We start from the raw sequence: 18,648 nt of genomic DNA, 5'->3' as shown, positions 1-18,648 counted from the left end.
CGATTCTGGTCAAGGGCATATGCCTAGGTTTCGGGCTTGATCCCCAGTGGGGGACGTGCAGGAGGCAGCCAATCAATGATTCTCTTTCATCATTGATGTTACTATCTGTCTTTCCCTCTCCCTTCCTCTCTGAAATCAATAAAGGTATATTGGGGGGGGGAGGGGGGTGTTAATCACAAGAAAGAAAAACAATTTAAATTTAACCCTTCACCACTAACAACATACATGGGAAAACCAAATCAAGAGGTTATTCAAAAGATAACTCAGGCTCTAGCCGGTTTGGCTTAGTGAATAGAGCATCAGTCTGTGGACTGAAGGGTCCTGAGTTCGATTCTAGTCAAGGACATATGCCCGGAATGTGGACTCGATTCCCAGTAGGGGGCGTGCAGGAGGCAGATCAATGATTCTCTCTCATCATTGATGTTTTAATCTCTCTCCCTCTCCCTTCCTCTCTGAAATCAATAAAAATACATTTAGAAAAAAAGATAACTAAGGTAATTTGTCTTGATAATCAAGAGAACCTATAAAAACACAAGAAAGCCCTAGTCAGTTTGGCTCAGTGGATAGAGCATCAGCCTGTGGACTGAAGGGTCCCAGGTTCAATTATGGTCAAGGGCACATGCCCAGGTTGCAGGCTCAATCCCCAGTAGGGGGTGTGCAGGAGGCAGCCGATTAATGACTCTCTCTCATCATTGATGTTTTCCTCTCTCTCTCTCTCTGCCTTTCCCTTCCTTTTTGAAATTAATATATATATATATATATATATATATATATATACACACACACACACACACACACACACACACATACACATATGGAATAAAATGGCATTCTTAACACACACACAAGAAAACGGCACTGCAAGAGGTCACCATCTTTCAATATCTTTCTATTTCAGGGACAGATCCATGACCTGCTGTTTTGAGGATTCAGATTTATAGAGAACAAAACTAAAATATTCGCACCTACATACATGAAAGAAAAACATAAAAATTAGGCATGATTTTAACTACATCCAAATGTCTGATGCATCCTACTAAAGATTCATCCATTCAGCTTTTTAACAACTACACAAAGTAGTCTAAATTTTATTTTCCAAATATTCTTCAATTTTTAATTGCATAACCTATAGGGCATTAAAGGTAAAGATTCTTTTCCTTTATATGTTAACAATGGTATTGTTATTTCCTTTATCAATATACCAGTTACAAAAAAAACTGAAAATTATCCCCAAAACATATAAAGTCTATTATTATACTAAACTACAAACTAATAGCATTCATTTCATTATGGAAAAAAGCAGGTCTCTTGATTCAGGAACACCTAATCTGCATTAACTCATAGGGAATTACTAACATAACAACACTGCTCTCAATAGAGTAACAAGGAACGTTTCCTTTTTAAAATTTTTATTTATCTAGGTTAGCTGTTACACTTCGGATACACAGTTAAATAAAAGCTATAAAGGAAATGCAGTAAAATAAAAATCACAGTAATTTGATAACATTCTTCCCAAATTTTAAGATTATATGAATAAGACTTTGTTGCCGAAGAATATACTTTCTCCTAGACTATTATTCCTTCATTCTTTAGGATGTATTTTTATTCTGTGCTGTGGTAATTTAATATAATATGAAAAGATAAACTCAAGCTTGGCCACTGTGCTCAGTGGTTGAGCACCAACCCATGAACCAAGAGGTCACTGGTTCGATTCCTGGTCAGGGCACATGCTCGGGTTGCAGGCTCAATCCCCTGTGGGAAAGTGCAGGAGGCAGCTGAATGATGTTTCTCTCTCATCAATGTTTCTATCTCTCTATCCCTCTCCCGTCCTCTCTCTCACTAAAAAAAAAGACCAACTCAATACTAAACTAAAATTTGGTTTCAATTCCTACTAACTTTCCTAAACTTCAGAGGAATTAAAAACAAAAAAATTTAAAAGTACACATAGAAACTTGAAAGTTACTCATGCTGTTTAAAATTCATATACCCATATAACTTTTCTAGACATTTAAAACATAAATTTCTTAACTATACAATGACTGAGGACATATGTGCCATTTTTGGAGAGAATTTTAAGAAGATTTTTTTAAGAAGAATATTTATTTGAGAACAATTTTTATGTAACAAAATTAACAATAAATTAACTTTAATAAATTTGCTGAAATTTTTTTGATACTGTTTTCTGCCATATGGCATTCCACAAAATATTTTTCATTATGCCCTCACTGTAGCACTTAAATAATACAAACAGAGAGAAGGAAATCAATATAAGCTCAACAACTGTAACAGGTACAATCACTTAAAAGGTCTGTAAGATAACTTGCCTATAATTTGTTATTCTAAACAAATAAGCATAGCATAAAGCCTGCACACCATCTTTCCTATACCTAATGGTAACTGTACCATTAGGCAAATTCAGTTAATATTAAAAATGAAAATTATCAGTAATATCAATTTTTGATGCTTTGTTAACTCAATAGAAGGATCCCTATAGCATTTCTTTCATTAACAGTTTCAAATGATTTCGTTTCTAATATTCTGGCTTGCATACAAATTTATGTAATAAATCTTATGTAAATTGAGATACACCTATATTCAGAGTTCCTTGCTGTTAAATCTACATACCAGTAGGAAATGACAAAAGCGATGAAGCAAAATAAATTCTTCTATATTCGCCCTAACCGGTTTGGCTCAATGGATAGAGCATCGGCCTGGGGACTGAAGGGTCCCAGGTTCAATTCCGGTCAAGGGCATGTACCTTGGCTGCGGATACATCCCCAGTGGGGGGTATGCAGGAGGCAGCTGATCTATGTTTCTCGCTCATCGATGTTTCTAACTCTCTATCCCTCTCCCTTCCTCTCTGTAAAAAAATCAATAAAAATATATTAAAATAAATAAATAATAAATTCTTCTATATTCTTTTACTTAGTCTGCTAGTGAAACAAGAGGTCCAAAACCCTTCATTGACAATTTTAAAAGAAAAAGACAAAATGGCGTTTTCCCCCCATCAATTTAGTCACCCTAATTAGGTTTATATGTGGGCAATACTTTTTTTTTTTTACATACATTTAGGAAGCTATGATTGGATATTATATTAATGACCTGAATCTATTAAAATCCATGTAGATTATTGCATAGTTATCTGTCTCTAGCAGTCTGTCAACTATAATGTTAACAAAAACACAAAATTAATTATTACAGAATTCTGAAGGAGATCCACACACACCCTTGAGACTAGGCTCATACCTCTGAATTAATAACAAAAAAATAGGCAGTTCTCTTGGAGCCCCAAAATGACACTATCCTTTATTCTACTTCAAAGTGGAAAAGTAGCAAAAAACCCACTTCATGCAAAATATTAAATCTTAAGATTTTAGTCTCCCTGTTGTATTCCAAATTAAAATTTTATTTGGGTTTTTATTACACTCAATTGTAATAATACACACATATATACATCAATATAATTAAGAGTATTATTATTATATAATAAGTAGCTCAAACAACCAGATCATTCTCATCTGCTAGTTAAATTTTTTTTTCCTATCACCATTTGTCCCATCTATATCCTCTCCCACTTCCACCCACCTCCTCCCTAGTTAAATTCTCTTAAAATGATTAGGTATCTATTGTCCTAGAACACCAAATTAGTACAAACTAAGCAGAAAGCAGCCTGCAGGCAGATTATCAGAAAACACATTTACCTTTAGTGAGGTAAACACCTACTAAATTCTAAGAGAAATAAAATAATCCAGATATGGAATTTTATTCTTAAATAAATAGCATGTCAATCATGTCTAGGTTGAAAGACCTAATATTATAGGTTGAAAGAAGTTTCTTTCCAGCATTAACCCTTTATAAGACTACAAAAGAGTCCAAAGAGGATATACTCCTTATTATGCTTAAAGTTCCAGAAAAATTAAGGGAATTCAAGGGAAATTAAGGGAAGACCACTAGGCTCTTCTAAAACACCACCTACAGGGTGGGGGGGAAAAAAAGGACACATATGTAATACCCTTTGTAATACTTTAAGCAATAAAGAAAAAAATAAAAATAAATAAACCACCACCTACATAAAAATGCCACTACACAAGGCAAAAGTAATTCCCACTGCTTAGTATTAATAAATACTTATAATCTTAAGAACACAGACTTTGCCTAAGTGAAAGAGAATTCAATAATCCTCAAAAGCAGTCATGTTAAAAAAAAATAGTATTAAAACTACTTCAAATACTTGATGCTTATTTTAAATGTCCACAATACAGAAACAATTTTTTTTGAAAGAGCAATTTTTAAATTGTGCAATCTGGAAAAGGTGTGATCATTTTAAAGCACAACTCATAAAAACATTGTTTTCAAAACAATACTCAAGACAGCAACACCTCAAGGCCCTGAGAAACTAAAAATCAAGATAAAATTTATACATATGCTTCTGCTGTATTACTCTTATGGTTAAATTCTCCAAACCACAAAATACCAAATTGTACTTTAAAATTAACTTTAATATTTTGGCATATATTCTATGAATTAAATCAATGTATTCTGGTATTCTAATTCTTTTTATAAAAACTTCTTTCCACAAAATCTTTATCCAAAATTATGTAGAAAGGCTTCCCAAAATTATTAACATTTAACACCTCCTAAATATTCAAAATGTTATTCCTACCTTGAATATCAATTATTAAAACCTATGTTTGAACCCTTGTGTACTGTTGGTGCGAATGTAAATTGGTGCAGCCACTATGGAAAAAAGTATGGAGGTTCCTCAAAAAATTAAAGACAGCCGAAGCCGGTTTGGCTCAGTGGATAGAGCGTCAGCCTGCGGACTGAAGGGTCCCAGGTTCAATTCCGGTCAAGGGCATGTACCTGGGCTGCGGGCACATCCCCAGTGGGAGATGTGTAGAAGGCAGCTGATCGATGTTTCTCTCTCATCGATGTTTCTAGCTCTCTATCTCTCTCCCTTCCTCTCTGTAAAAAATCAATAAAATATATTTAAAAAAAAAAAAATTAAAGACAGAACTACTGCCCCTAGCTGGTTTGGCTCAGTGAATAAAACGCCAACCTGAGGACTGAAGGATCCTGGGTTCGATTCCGGTTGCAGGCTTGATCCAGGCCCTGGTCAGGGTGGGTGTGGGAGTAACCAATGGATGTGCCTCTCTGTCTCTCCCCTCTTTCCACTCTCTCTAAAAAATATCCTCCTTGAGGATTAACAACAACAAAAAACACACACAAAAAGATAATAAAAAAAGCCAGAATTGCCCTAACTGGTTTGGGCAATAGCATCGCGTGCAGACTGAAGAATCCCAGGTTCTATTCCGGTCAAGGGCATGTACCCTGGTTGCGGGCGCATCCCCAGTGGGGAGTGTGCAGGAGGCAGCTGAATCGATCTTTCTCTCTCATCATGTTTCTGACTCTCCAGCCCTCTCCCTTCCTCTCTCTAAAAAATCAATAAAATATATTTTTTAAAAAAAGCCAGAATTACCATATGATCCAGCAATTCCACTTCTGGATACAGATCCAAAGAAAATGAACACACTAACTGGAAGAGATATATGCACTCCCCCCATGTTCACTGCAGCATTATTTATAACTACAGGCCCAGTGCGCAAAATTCTTGCACTTGAGAGGGAGGGGGTCTCAGTCCGGCCTGCACCGTCTCGCAGTCCGGGAGCCCGCGGGGAGCAGACCTAAGCCGTCAGTTGGGCATCCTTAGCACTGCTGCAGAGGTGGGAGAGGCTCCCGCCACTGCCACTGTGCTCACCAGCCCTGCGCCTGCCTTCTGGCTGAGTGGAGCTTCCACAGCGGGAGCGCACTGACCACCAGGGGGCAGCTCCTGCATTGAGCATCTGATGGTCAGTGCACGACATAGCGACCGGTCGTTCCACTGTTCGGTCAATTTGCATATTAGCCTTTTATTGTATAGGATAGCCTAGACAAGGAAATAAGTGTCCCTGGATAAATGAAACGGACTTCGGATTTAAATGTGAAAATTAACACCCTATTAATTTTTAAATGCTTTTAACCAAGATTTGCTTACAATTATATTAACAGGTTATCTTTTTGTTATTAATTCACTTATTTTTAACAAATTTTAGCAAATAGGCCATGTTGGGGAAAAAACACTGTAGTAATTTTGCTGACATAAATAAATATTACATGTCTACAACTTTAGTCTAAATATTTAAATCCAAGAGTCACCGCTTGTAAACAATGTTAGGCAAATGATTAGCATGTGATCACATCATTACTCTTGGGGTTGTCCCATGGGGTGACTTTCTGCAGCAGTTTAACAGATGCCCGCCAATGTTGTGACATGCGCTAAGCCACGCCCCGGCCGTGTGCATTTGTTTACTCTTGGTGACTGGTGAATGCACAAATTTACTAGACCTATTCAGTATAAATTTAAAATTACTGTAATACACATGGAAAACTTTTCTGTGAAATTAAACTTTGCATACATACTTACACAAATGTGTCTACATAAGTAAAAACAAGTAAACTAACTTGTGAATTTTTTAACTATGCATTTGGAAAAGCTACTTTATTATATAACAGACTTTTGGCTTTGACACCCCTCCTCCCCACGCCCAAATTAGTCTATTATATCAAGATTTTACTCTATGTGAAATCTAAAAAAAAAATTAAAACCAAAACCAAGCTCATACATTGGTAGTTACCAGAGGCAAGGGGAGCGGTAAGGGGAGAGAGATGGAATAGGGTATACGGATGAAATCAAAAAGTATAAGCTTCCAGTTATAACATAAGTAAGTCATGGGGATATAATATACAGCATGGTGACTACAGTTAATAATGCTGTATTGTATATCTGAACGTTGCTGAAAAAGTAAATCTTAAGAGTTCTCATCACACAAATTATTTAACTATGTGTTGTGACAGATGTTAACTACATACAAACATTGAATCATCATGTTATTCACCTTAAATATAAAGTTGTAAGTCAATTTTACCTCAATAAAATATAACCTTTGTAATTTTCCGCTATAATCTTTCATTTCATTTTTCTCCTTTTTAAAATATTTTTTTATTGATTTCAGAGAGGAAGGGAGGGGGAAAAAGAGATAGAAACATCAATGATGAGAGAGAATCAATCGGCTGCCTCCTGCACACCCTGTTGATCGAGCCCACAACCTGGACATATGCCCTTGACTGGAATCAAACCCAGGACCCTTCAGTCCACAGGCTGACGCTCTATCCACTAGGCCAAACCAGCTAGGGCTCATTTTTCTCTTAATGACACACACACAAAATTATCTACTAACAAAAATTAGAGCATTACTAGGAATAATCTGTCTATATGTTAGTCTTAAAATATAAATTCATATTTTCTATTTAAAAATAAAAAGCATTTCAGAACATGCTTAATACATCAACTATTAAATCATAAAACAAAAAAAGAAACCTGTTAAATGTTTAAAGCAGTTTATACATGCACAGAAAAGTAGTCATGTTAATATGCTGAAATTAATATTTTCTTTTGTCTAAAATTCCATATCTAAAAAATCTCTGACACCAGGAAAAAGTTGGAAGACAGAACAAACGTCCCTGAAAACATCTCAACTTCAAGTAAAGGTTATGAAATTAGTTAAAATCTGATCAGTCATCCAAAACCAATATGCTCTTCCTATTGATATAAAACAACTTAAAAAAAAATAGTAGCTGAAGTAGTTTACAAATCTTGCACTGTCATTTCAGAGAAAAAAATCTATTGGCTATAATAAACTCCTATATATTTATGTTGAAAATTCATACTAACATTATGCAAGGGCTTAGTATAAATGTTAAGAAATTTATCTTAAGTTGCATTGGTGTTCAAACCTTACCCCTATTTGTCAAATTTTACATAAAAGAAATCTGACAGCCATTATACAATGACTAGTCTTTTTCATCAACTCATACATATTCTTAAATGAGAACTGAGCACATTAATAAGCCTTTGCCAAAGTTAACTCCCAATTCTCAAACACCAAGTTCTAAAAAGGAAACACCAAATCACAGTTATTTTTCAGTCAAAATTAGAAAAAGAAAAAAAAATGGGCTCAGTCTATTACAGTTAATTTGTAAGTTGCAAATATTTGGAAATAGAACTGAATAAAAAAGTGGTGACAATTTTTCTGAGTAAAGTTACAGATAAATTATTATTAAAATAAAGGTCTTGACTGTTTATATATGAAACTCCAAATACACTACCTATCCTTCCACTTAAAAACATAAAATTACATTTTTCCCAAAGATGCAACTTCATTAAATTTTAAAATAACCTTTTCATATTGAGAAATGACTGTTATAAATCTGAAGGGAAAGACTAATAAAATTTTATTCTAAGTAAATTCAGTAGAAAGCACAGTTTTTAAAAAACCAATTAGTGTTAGTTTAGCAAAATTATGTATTCTTATTGAAAAATTTCATCCTAATTTAGCTGTTTCTCACAATATTTCTTCCAATACAGAAATTGTCTGGTACCATCCCTGGATGACGTCTGCCAGGCTACTGATTCAGGCACCGAGCTTTAAATTAAAGCTCAAGATAAAAATGCATCTATGTAGCAGTGAAAAATACTGTTTTTCTCATGCATGACACCAAACACCAGTCTAAATCTGCTTTCCGTACAGTATCTTGCATAATAGGTACAGGGTATATATTTGCTCAAAAATTAATTCATTCTTCCTATATATAAATGCAATTTAATATTATAATTAATTAAAGACTAGGAACAAACTAGTTCATTAAGTGATATATGGAAGAATTATATGAAAATATTCATATAGTATATCCATTCATAATCTCCGATATGGAATTAATTACGTGATTTCCCCCCCCCCCCCCCCCCCCGGAATCAGAAGCGGGTCAGCAGTGTTTATAGAAAATAAATGCTAAAAGAAATTAAATACTTACCTATTTGGATTCACTAAGATTCCTCATTTTACTTATTTATATTTTGGGCATGAAAAGGCATAAAATAAGGATCATTGCTATTATTGTATGAATATGGTTCTATGTTCCAACCATATGTAACTCAAGATAAAATTTGTCAGACTACTGTGTTTTGAATATCTAATTTTTTAAAAAGAAACTGTTTACTATAACTTTTAAAACATCATCAAAAGAAACTTACAATGGGCAAAAGCATATTCTGTCTTACATAATCCAAAAAAACATAGTTAACACAATTAATTTTGTGATAGATTCAAGGGTTGTTCTGAAATATTCCCATTTTCAGCAACGTTAACTGAAAAACTGTTACAAGTCTTTGGGAATGTACTGCCAACATTCAGGCAAGAAGTCACATAAGAATCAAAGGGCTGCTGTGGCTGTTCTCGGGAACCAGGCACCTGCATGTAAGCACCTGATGGGGAAATGCTTTGGCCAGCTAGCTGCATTTTCAGTTCCCTGGATTCCAGTAGTGGCTTGTTCTCTTCGCCAGTGTCAAGATGAGTTAACTTTTCCATCCACACGCAGGAGCTTCTCCTCTGTCTGCCTCTGCATCTCGGAAAAACAGGTCATGGCCTCTTCTAGGACACTGCCTATGCGGTTCCTATCACACACAGCACCCCTGTCAAGCAATCCTGGAATTTCCCTGGGCGCTCCTTCAGATCCCCAAGCACGACTGATGTCAGCTTTAAAGACATTGAGGCCATTTGATAAAACATCATTAATTCAGAAAATTGCATTTTTATTAAGACATGCTTATTCAGGAAAATAACATAAGCATTTCTAAGAACAGCCATATAGAGCTCTGCTAAGCAGCACTTAAATTAACCAAACAAAAGTAATTCCAAGAAAAATAAAATATCAACATAACACTACCATTTTTCATAGCTTCAATGTATCTGGTTGGAACACATATTCGGTAACTATATAAACTATTAACCTATAACTGATTTTCAACCCTTTCCTAATAAACAAATAACAGCTAGGAGTGTTTAACAAATACCAAAACCTAGGTGAGCTCCAAGGCATTGTAGATTTGTTTTGTTTTGCTTTAAGCGCCCCAGGTGATTTAAATGTACAACTTTGGTTGAGAACCACAGTGTCCTTGAATATTTTATTGCTTTGACTTTAAAATTCTAAAAGTCATTTTGGCAGCTGACCCATAATAAATCAGTATACAATAATTCTCAGCTGGGAGTTTTATCAAATGCTCCTTTTAGGTTTTAAAAATTCTTTATGGAGCCCTGGCCAGTTTGGCTCAGTGGATAGAGCATCGGGCTGGGGATAGATGGGTCCTGAGTTCGATTCCGGTCAAGGGCACGTGCTGGGGTGTGCAGGAGGCAGCCCAATCAATGATTCTCTCTCATCACTGATGTTTCTATCTTTCCACCTCTCTTCCTCTCTGAAATAAATAAAAGTATATATATTTTTTAAATTCCTTATGGAAAACCACGTAAAGGATATACACAGTCCGTGTATATTTCTGAGTCAGCTATTTACAAACCCTACTCTATGCAATGTGTTACAAAGTTTGTCTCAAAAAATAGTTTTATGTTTAAGTTTGGGATATGCTATAAATCATCTCCCCCTCTGGAAAGCACATTAATGGCTGATCTGTCTTGCAGTAAAGAAACCTGTTTCACCCAGCCAGTGTGGCTCTGTGGTTGAGCGTTGACCTATAACCAGGAGGTCATGTTCAATTCTTAGTCAAGGCACATACCTGGGTTGTGGGCTCAATCCCCAACGTGGGGCATGCAGGAGGCAGCCAATCAATGATTCTCTCTAATCACTGATGTTTCTCTCTCTCTCTCCCTCTCCCTTTTTCTCTGAAATCAATAAAAATATATGAAAAAAAAAAAGAAAGAAAGAAACCTGACCCAGCACTTCCCAATGTACACATAGTGTACAGGCAGAACAGTAGTTTCATAGGATTTCAGTTTAGGATATGCTCCTCTACATACACTGTTTTATCTTGAACTAGGCCAGATCATCTTTGATTTGGGTCTCTTAAAAAAAAAAGCATCTACTTATATTGAACTCTTCATGTCTTCAGGGAGCTATTTAAAAAATTTTATCTCCTCAGACCACTTGACTACACTATCTAAAATGGCTTTTGCAACCTTTCCTAGTCAATCTTTATCTCTTCTATCCTGCTTTATTACTAATTAGAGGCCCGGTGCACGACATTCGTGCACTGGGGGAGAGAGGGAGGAATCCCTCAGCCCAGCCTGTGCCCTCTCGCAATTTGGGACCACTCAGGGGATATCCACCTGTGGGGAGCGGGTATAAGCCAGCAGTTGGACATCCCCTAAGGGGTCCTTAGCGCTGCCGCGGAGGCAGGAGAGGCTTGCATCACCATCACTGTGCTTGCCAGCCATGAGCCCGGCTTCTGGTGAGCGGAGCTCCCACAGGGCGAGTGCACTGACCACCAGGGGGCAGGCTCCTGCATTGAGCGTCTGCCCCCTGGTGGTCAGTGCGCATCATAGCGACCAGTCGTTCCACTGTTTGGTCAAATTGCATATTAGCTTTTTATTATATAGGAGGATAGGATAGTATATATTCCTACCTAATAGCATGATAAAGCATTTATTGTTTTCCTCAAAAAAAATTAAGTTCCATGAGGGCAGGGACTTTACATTCACTATTTCATAGGAGGTGCTCAAATATTTACTGAATAAAAGAATGATGGAATCAATCAATCTTAGCCTTATATCATATACTTGTACCATAAAGTCTTCTAAAGAATAATCCTATGAAATGCTCTATTGTAACTAATCCTTGATATTTCTGGAAATGTGGTTCAATTTATCTCAGTGACTTTTTGTGAAGATGCAAGAGAAAAACTTATCAATTCTCAGTATTAAGTGTTTCTCTTAGACAATGAGAACTGCTTAATCCATCATGCCACCTCTTTTCAATGCCTAAAAAGCTATGAGACAAATTTTAGCTCCATTCTACCTAGAAAATAAAAACCTCATCAAGTCTGTTGCCAATCTTTCCCAATAACTTCATCTTATTCCTTTTCCCCTAGTTAGTCTATCCCCTTCTTCATGTTTTAAAAAATCTTTTTTTTACATAAACTTCAAGATGGACTTACCTTTCACCAGAGGGTAGTATAGTTAGCTTACTGAAAGAAGTGGAATTTAAAGAATATTAAACTTTCTTTAAGCAGTTTATTCCCATTTTCAATGCTGGGTAAACCTAATTGTATAGGACAGAAAATCAGATAGCTACTTTGATCTGTTACAGATTCTGGCATTGCTTATTTTTCAAGGAAAAATGATATTTAAAAGCTGAATTCAGAAAATGTTCTGAAAATACTTATGCTGGATCCAAGCAGCCTCATAAAAATGACTACCAACAATAAATACTGATAAGCAAAATAATTCCAGATCTTAAAAAACAGGGATTAATTATACATTGGTCAAAACTCATAGTGCTAACATCACCAAGAGTGAACCCTAATGTAAACTATGGACTCTGAGTGACAATGATGTATCAATGTAGGTTCACTGACTGCAACAAATATACCACTCTGGTGATGAATGTTGATCAGGGGTGAGGCTGTGCATGAGTGGAGACAGGAAGTATATGTGAAATCTTTGTACCATCTGCTCAATTTTGCTGTAAACCTAAAACTGCTCTAAAACATAAAATCTATCAAAAAAAACAAACACCAAACCAAGGACCATATTCTCACCTTAAATACACATTTATTCTTTTATTGACACTAACATATATCCTACTTTGAGAAAAAGAATTATATCGAAAGCAAAGCTAATGCTTTTGCATGTACAAAGTTAATATAGGTACTCACTTTAGGGAATAAGTTAGAGGAAGCACGCTGAAAATAATACTTTGGTGCTTTAAACATTAGAAATTGCCAAAGGATAGCTTCTAAATTTAACATAACATTATCCAGACATTGTAGCATAGAGAAAACCACATTTAAAGAATACATGCTTTTAAAGTTATCACTTAAATGGAGTAAAAATAAAAGGGCTTATGCTTGCTAACTAATATAGAACTGTGCTGTGGTTTTTATAACTAATAAGATTTTTTAAAACCAGACTCCAATGTTCAGAATTTGATACCCATTAGCCATGACAGAATTACAAGTTTCACAACTGATGTTTAGCTCTGACTTAAAACATCACTGGCTCAACTGAGTTCTCAGCCACAACTGCAGACTGTCATTACTGGGGGAACTTTAAAAATTCTGATGCCTTTATGCTAAGTGAAATAAGTCAGACAGAAAAGGACAAATACTGTATTAATTTCACTTATATGTGGAATAAAACTGAACTCATAAAGATAGAGCAGTTGGTGGGAAGAGAATAAAGATGATCAAAGGATATTAACTTCCAGTTATAAGACAGTAAGCTCTAGGGATGCAATGCACAGCATGGTAACTATAGTTAACAATACTTAGTATATTGTATATTTGAAAATAACTAAGAGAGCAGACCTTAACGTTCTCAATATACACACACACAAATCATAACTATGTGAACTGATAGATATGTTAACTGACCTTGCTGTGGTAATCATTTTCCTATATAAACATTTATCAAATATTCAATGTTGTACACCTTAAACTTACACAATGCTTTATTTATTTATATATAATATCACCAAAAAGCTGGGGGGAAGGGGAGAATGCTGATACCTGGGTCAGGTCCAGAAGTTCTTATTTAATTGGTCTGGAGTGGGGTCTGGGCATCCTAAGTTTTAAGTGCTCCCCAGGTGATTCTAATACGTATATAGAGCCAGTTTAAAAACTGCATGGATTTTGCCTGACTCATCTGCATTTACTAAGTTGAAAATAGGCATTTATCATCTGATTACTCTGTCTCAGTGTTTTGTTACCAATGTATTTAGTGAGTCTCCTTAATAGCTACTAAAATACAAACAGATAATAAAAGGCTAAAGTGGGGATATGGGACTTTCAGCCACTTCATATTCAATCTAGGAAAAAGGTCATGGTATTCCCATAATGGGTTGTGGTCTCTTAACGTGAGTCCCCACTGCTTAAATTAATATTAATTTTTTTCCAAGTAATACAATTTCCAATAGGTTAAGAACCCTCACAAATCATAAGAAAAACAAATGTGGCAGCAGGAAAATGTGCAAAGAACATGAATAGACTGTTTACCAAAAGAATACAAATGGCCAAACATGATTTTTCAATTTCACTAGTGAACAAAGAAATACAAATTAACACTAAGATACAATTCTTCCATCAAATCAGCAATTTTTAAAAAACAATATCAAGAATGTAATGCAACAAATACTCAAGCTCCTAGATGGAATAAACTTAAAATATTCTTAAAAAGCAGTTTGACAGTATGTGTCAAAAGCCTTAAAGTGTAAAGTAAAAACTAAAAACAGCCCAAAGAACCATCGTTAGGGAAGCTCTCTTAGTTAGCTAAATTATTTATTTTTATTTTTTTTTAGAGAGAATATTATGTTTTGGTTAAATGCTCAAAATGCAATTAAGAGGAAAGGAAAAGAGATGTATACACAATATGATAATTTTTTGTTACATATTATGGAAAGCAATATACTCAATGTTAACAAAAGCAGGATTTGAGTGATTTTAATCTTCTACTTCAGAGTTTTCTACTTTCAAAAATTTCTACAAAGGATTTACTACTTCAAACATTTCATTTTTAAATTTCCAAGCAAGAGTTAACTAATCAAGCATAAGTCTCCACCTCAGAAAAACTGTGAGGTAAGATGATACCTTATCATGATGCATTTCAGTGCACAGATGTTTATGGTGAATAATGGGTGGTGAGATCCTGGCTTCAACAGGACTAAGTTGTTCTAACCTGGCCACAGATGAAAATTCAGGTGATCTCAAACAGTTGTCCTCAACAGCCTCTCTGACATGCTCCAAAATAGACCAATTATATTTTCTAAATGCAACCCTTCCTACCAAAGTGGGTACAATTTTTGGAACCTCAGTCTTAGCAGGCATTTACATGGTGACTATTAAACCACACAAAAGCAGGTCATTTTAGTCACGGCACGGTGAAGCAACCCTACAGTTTTACTCTAGGGTAAATAGTTATGAAAAACAAGTATTGAAAAAACTTTTCCCCACTGCCATGTACACTGATGCATGTTAGTCTATTCAGAGAATTTCTTGAACTGAATGAAGTCTGATGTCCATTATTCATATTCACTAAAATCAAAATTTCCTGTAAGAGCAGACTTTCCAAATCTAGTCTCAACTTAAAGTGATTTTACAAAGAGAAACTCACCCAACCCCAAGAAAAAATGTTCTACTCAAAGAACTGACAGGTGGTTAATAGTATAAAAAGATAATCAATAGCCCTAGACGGTTTAGCTCAGTGGATAGAGCATTGGCCTGCAGACTGAAGGGTCCTGGGTTTGATTCTGATCAAGGGCACATGCCCAGGTTGTGGACTCAATCCCCAGCAGGGGGCATGCAGGAGGTAGCCAGTCAATGATTCTTTCTCATCACTGATACTTCTATCTCTTTCTCCCTCTCCCGTCCTCTCTAAAATCAATAAAAATATATATTTTAAAAAAAGATAATCTATAAAAATAAATGAGACATTTGATAACAGCCCTGAACACTCAAGACCATCACATAGTATTTTATATTAATACTAGAGGCCCGTGCACAAAGATTCATGGAAGAATGGGCCTTCCTTCCCCTGGCTGCTGGCACCGCCTTCGCTCGGGCCCGGAGCCGCCTTTCCACCTTCCCACGCTGCCCAGAGGCCTGGAGCGGCTGGGGCGGTGCGGAACACCTGTGTCGTTGCCATGGTGACGATGCAAGTGCCCCGCCCCTGGCCACTTGGTGCCTGTGTATGCAAATTAACCCACCACCTGTGTTGGGTTAATTTGCACACTCACTGATTGGCTGGTGGTGCATCATGAAGGTACAGTCAATTTGCATCTTTCTCTTTTATTAGCGTAGATGCACTACAAAATACTCTATTTTTGCTCATTTTCAAGGCCCCCAACTGAAAAACTGCCAAAATTGTCTTGGTATGATACCTCCAAACAGACTCTTAAAACAGTAATATATTTTTCGAAGATTTCAAAGAAGAGAATGATCTAATATACATGCACACTAAGCTGCCTGCTAGTTAACTGTGAACCAAAAAAGTCTTCATAAACACTGTTGCCCAGATACCAAACTCAATTATTAAGCATTATCATGCACTATATAAGCCTAATCATTACTTATTTTTACTCTTATAAGAAAACACATTAATTGTTAAATTATTTGGCATAAGAACATTTAGCATAATTCCTTCAACATTTAAGCTGCTGCCAAACAACAGCTTCTAAATGAAGCATTTTCTGAATTATTAGATTACCTTGATAAAATATTATAGCAAGAATCTCAGTTTTTACTTTTCCTCTTGGTTTCCATTCTGTGTAACAGCTGAATTCAAATTTCAACATCCAAGAGATTGTTAGGCACATCCAGTTTAAGGTTCATCTAAATGTCCATGTTGTTGCACTCAAGTCAGCTCATAATTTATCCCATCTTTACAATTTACACAACTTTTCAACTGCCCTTGCTATAAGTTTGGGTGTATCCCCCTTCTCCAATATGTGACTCAGAAACCTGAAGTACAAATTATTATATCAAAAATGCACAATGTCGCAACTTTTCTGGGATAACAATATGGACAGTGTAAATGATATGTCAACTTAATATTTAAACTTAGGCTGTTCTAACTTTGCTGCTTTGCATAATTCTAGGAAGACCATTCATATATGTCTTGTGTGAACAGCACCTCCTGAAACTGTGCAAGGCACAGCACAGGCAGTCATATACAGCGACCGTGCACCTTCCCTACCATTTGATTTTCCATGATTACCTTAGAAAACTCTACATATTTTCAAAAGCCACAAACTTACTAAATGGTGTGAACAACAGAAACTAAATTATAGATCCAGTTAATTTACTTTGAGGTTTTAGTTAGTATACAATTCAGAATAGACAAGAAACAAACCAACGGTGTTTTAGTTTTAAACACTGGTCAAGGTAGTCAAAGAGATTTGGAAAATATAAACAAAGCACACCTAACTTATAAGCCAAACAGGTAGAGTGCCCATGAAGACGTTTTCTCATGCTACCCTTGCTACCTCTACAATAGCATCTATCTTCAAAGAGAATTTTTTTTCACCCACTTCTTCTACCTTCCAAAAAAAAGGCAAAATATTGGGGTGGTTACATAAAAATTTGTTTAGTGAGTGAAATTAAGCGCTGTATCAAGAGATCCATCATTATCTTGGTTAACAGATTAGTAAAGAACATAAGAATGCATGATCAAACAATTTTATAGGTATTAAAAGCTTTAAAATTATTAAATGCAAAACTGAAATATACCTAGAACCAGCCTCAGAACTCCAAAGTCTGCTTCGCTCATGCATTCAATTGATGAGCTTCAATTAAATCCCTTTACCATTAATTTTAGCACAAGAACTACCATAGGAATTCAATAGATATTAAAACAGTAAGCATGTCTAATGACTGTAAAACTCTAACATACCATATGAATGTGTTTTTTATTATAAATTGTAGAGCTTTAAAACCAATCATTCTTGTTACTGAGTTTATGTTTGGTTAGCTTTAAAACTAATCATTCTTGTTATTGAGTTTATATAAGTTTAGTTAGCTATTGGTATAATTAACCAATATTTTTTCTTCAAATATTCTTTGTATATCAGCAATATGTTATCTTCATGTGTAGAAACAAAAAAAAAAAACTTTCAGAAAAATAGAAGGAAAAACAGTCAACCATAAAACCAAAATTTCCCCCTTTAATGTAGTAATAAGTAATGCTGCTATGATCTACTAAGTGCCATGTAATTTACAGATTGTTCCTAATCATAAGTCTCTTTAATAATAAGAATCCACCAATTACTAACAATTCAAACCTCATCTTTCTCCCACTATGAGATCTCAATACTACCTTTGTAGTGCACAGTACCAGATGTGATAATATGGAGAAAGCAGGATGTCAAACATGTAATAAATTAGATCCTTACACCAGCGAGAGCTGAACAAGAAAATTTCTAGCAAACTTTTTAAAGCTTAGGAAGTAAGGGGGAAACTTTGAAAAAAACAACAACATTCTTTTTGATGAGAGTGACAACTTAGAATAGAAAAATGTGCAACAAGGTATAACTAGCTTATCATGCACTGAATGAGGAAAAGCACATAAAACTACTGTATTAGGAGAAACAGTTATTAGAGAACTTTAACGAACGATAAGACATGTGATTTTAGACACCATAAGCTCAAGTGCAGTGGCTATATAATAAAGCAAGGTGCCTATTCCTGAGGATAATGTACTTAGTAATAATGCTGAGCAGTAAGTATTAAATCTAAGCAGTGCTAAAAAGGCAATGATGAAAGTTCAGGTAATGTGTTACAGAGAAAGAGACATAAGAAATTCCGTTATTTAAAAATAATCTTGTCCCTATCATTAACCATTGAATTTTTTTTTTTTTTTGCTAATGTGCTAAAGTGCACTAGAAACCTCAGAATAGGTTTTTAAATTGGCCATGTCTTGTTAATACACTGCAGTCTTCAAATTTACACAGAGCTGCAGGTCTCTTGGATTTTTTTCAAGTGTCACTCATTTAACTGAGCCTGAAAGCTGAGAAATGCCATCAGGTGCTCTACAGTCAGTTTAAAAAACA

General features: G+C 35.5%; 1 protein-coding gene across 4 annotated transcripts in view; it reads right to left on the bottom strand.

Moving 5' to 3' along the window:
* Positions 1 to 18,648, bottom strand: part of ARK2N (arkadia (RNF111) N-terminal like PKA signaling regulator 2N) — a 75,803-nt gene that overhangs the window by 24,471 nt on the left and 32,684 nt on the right. The window lies entirely within an intron of this gene.

This window comes from Myotis yumanensis, unplaced genomic scaffold (assembly GCF_028538775.1).
Source record: "Myotis yumanensis isolate MYYU_CA2020_CCGP unplaced genomic scaffold, mMyoYum1.0.hap1 SCAF_7, whole genome shotgun sequence".
In the NCBI taxonomy this organism is placed as follows: domain Eukaryota; kingdom Metazoa; phylum Chordata; class Mammalia; order Chiroptera; family Vespertilionidae; genus Myotis; species Myotis yumanensis.
The sequence above is the reverse complement of the archived record's forward strand: the minus strand, read 5'-3'. Positions and strand labels throughout refer to the sequence as shown.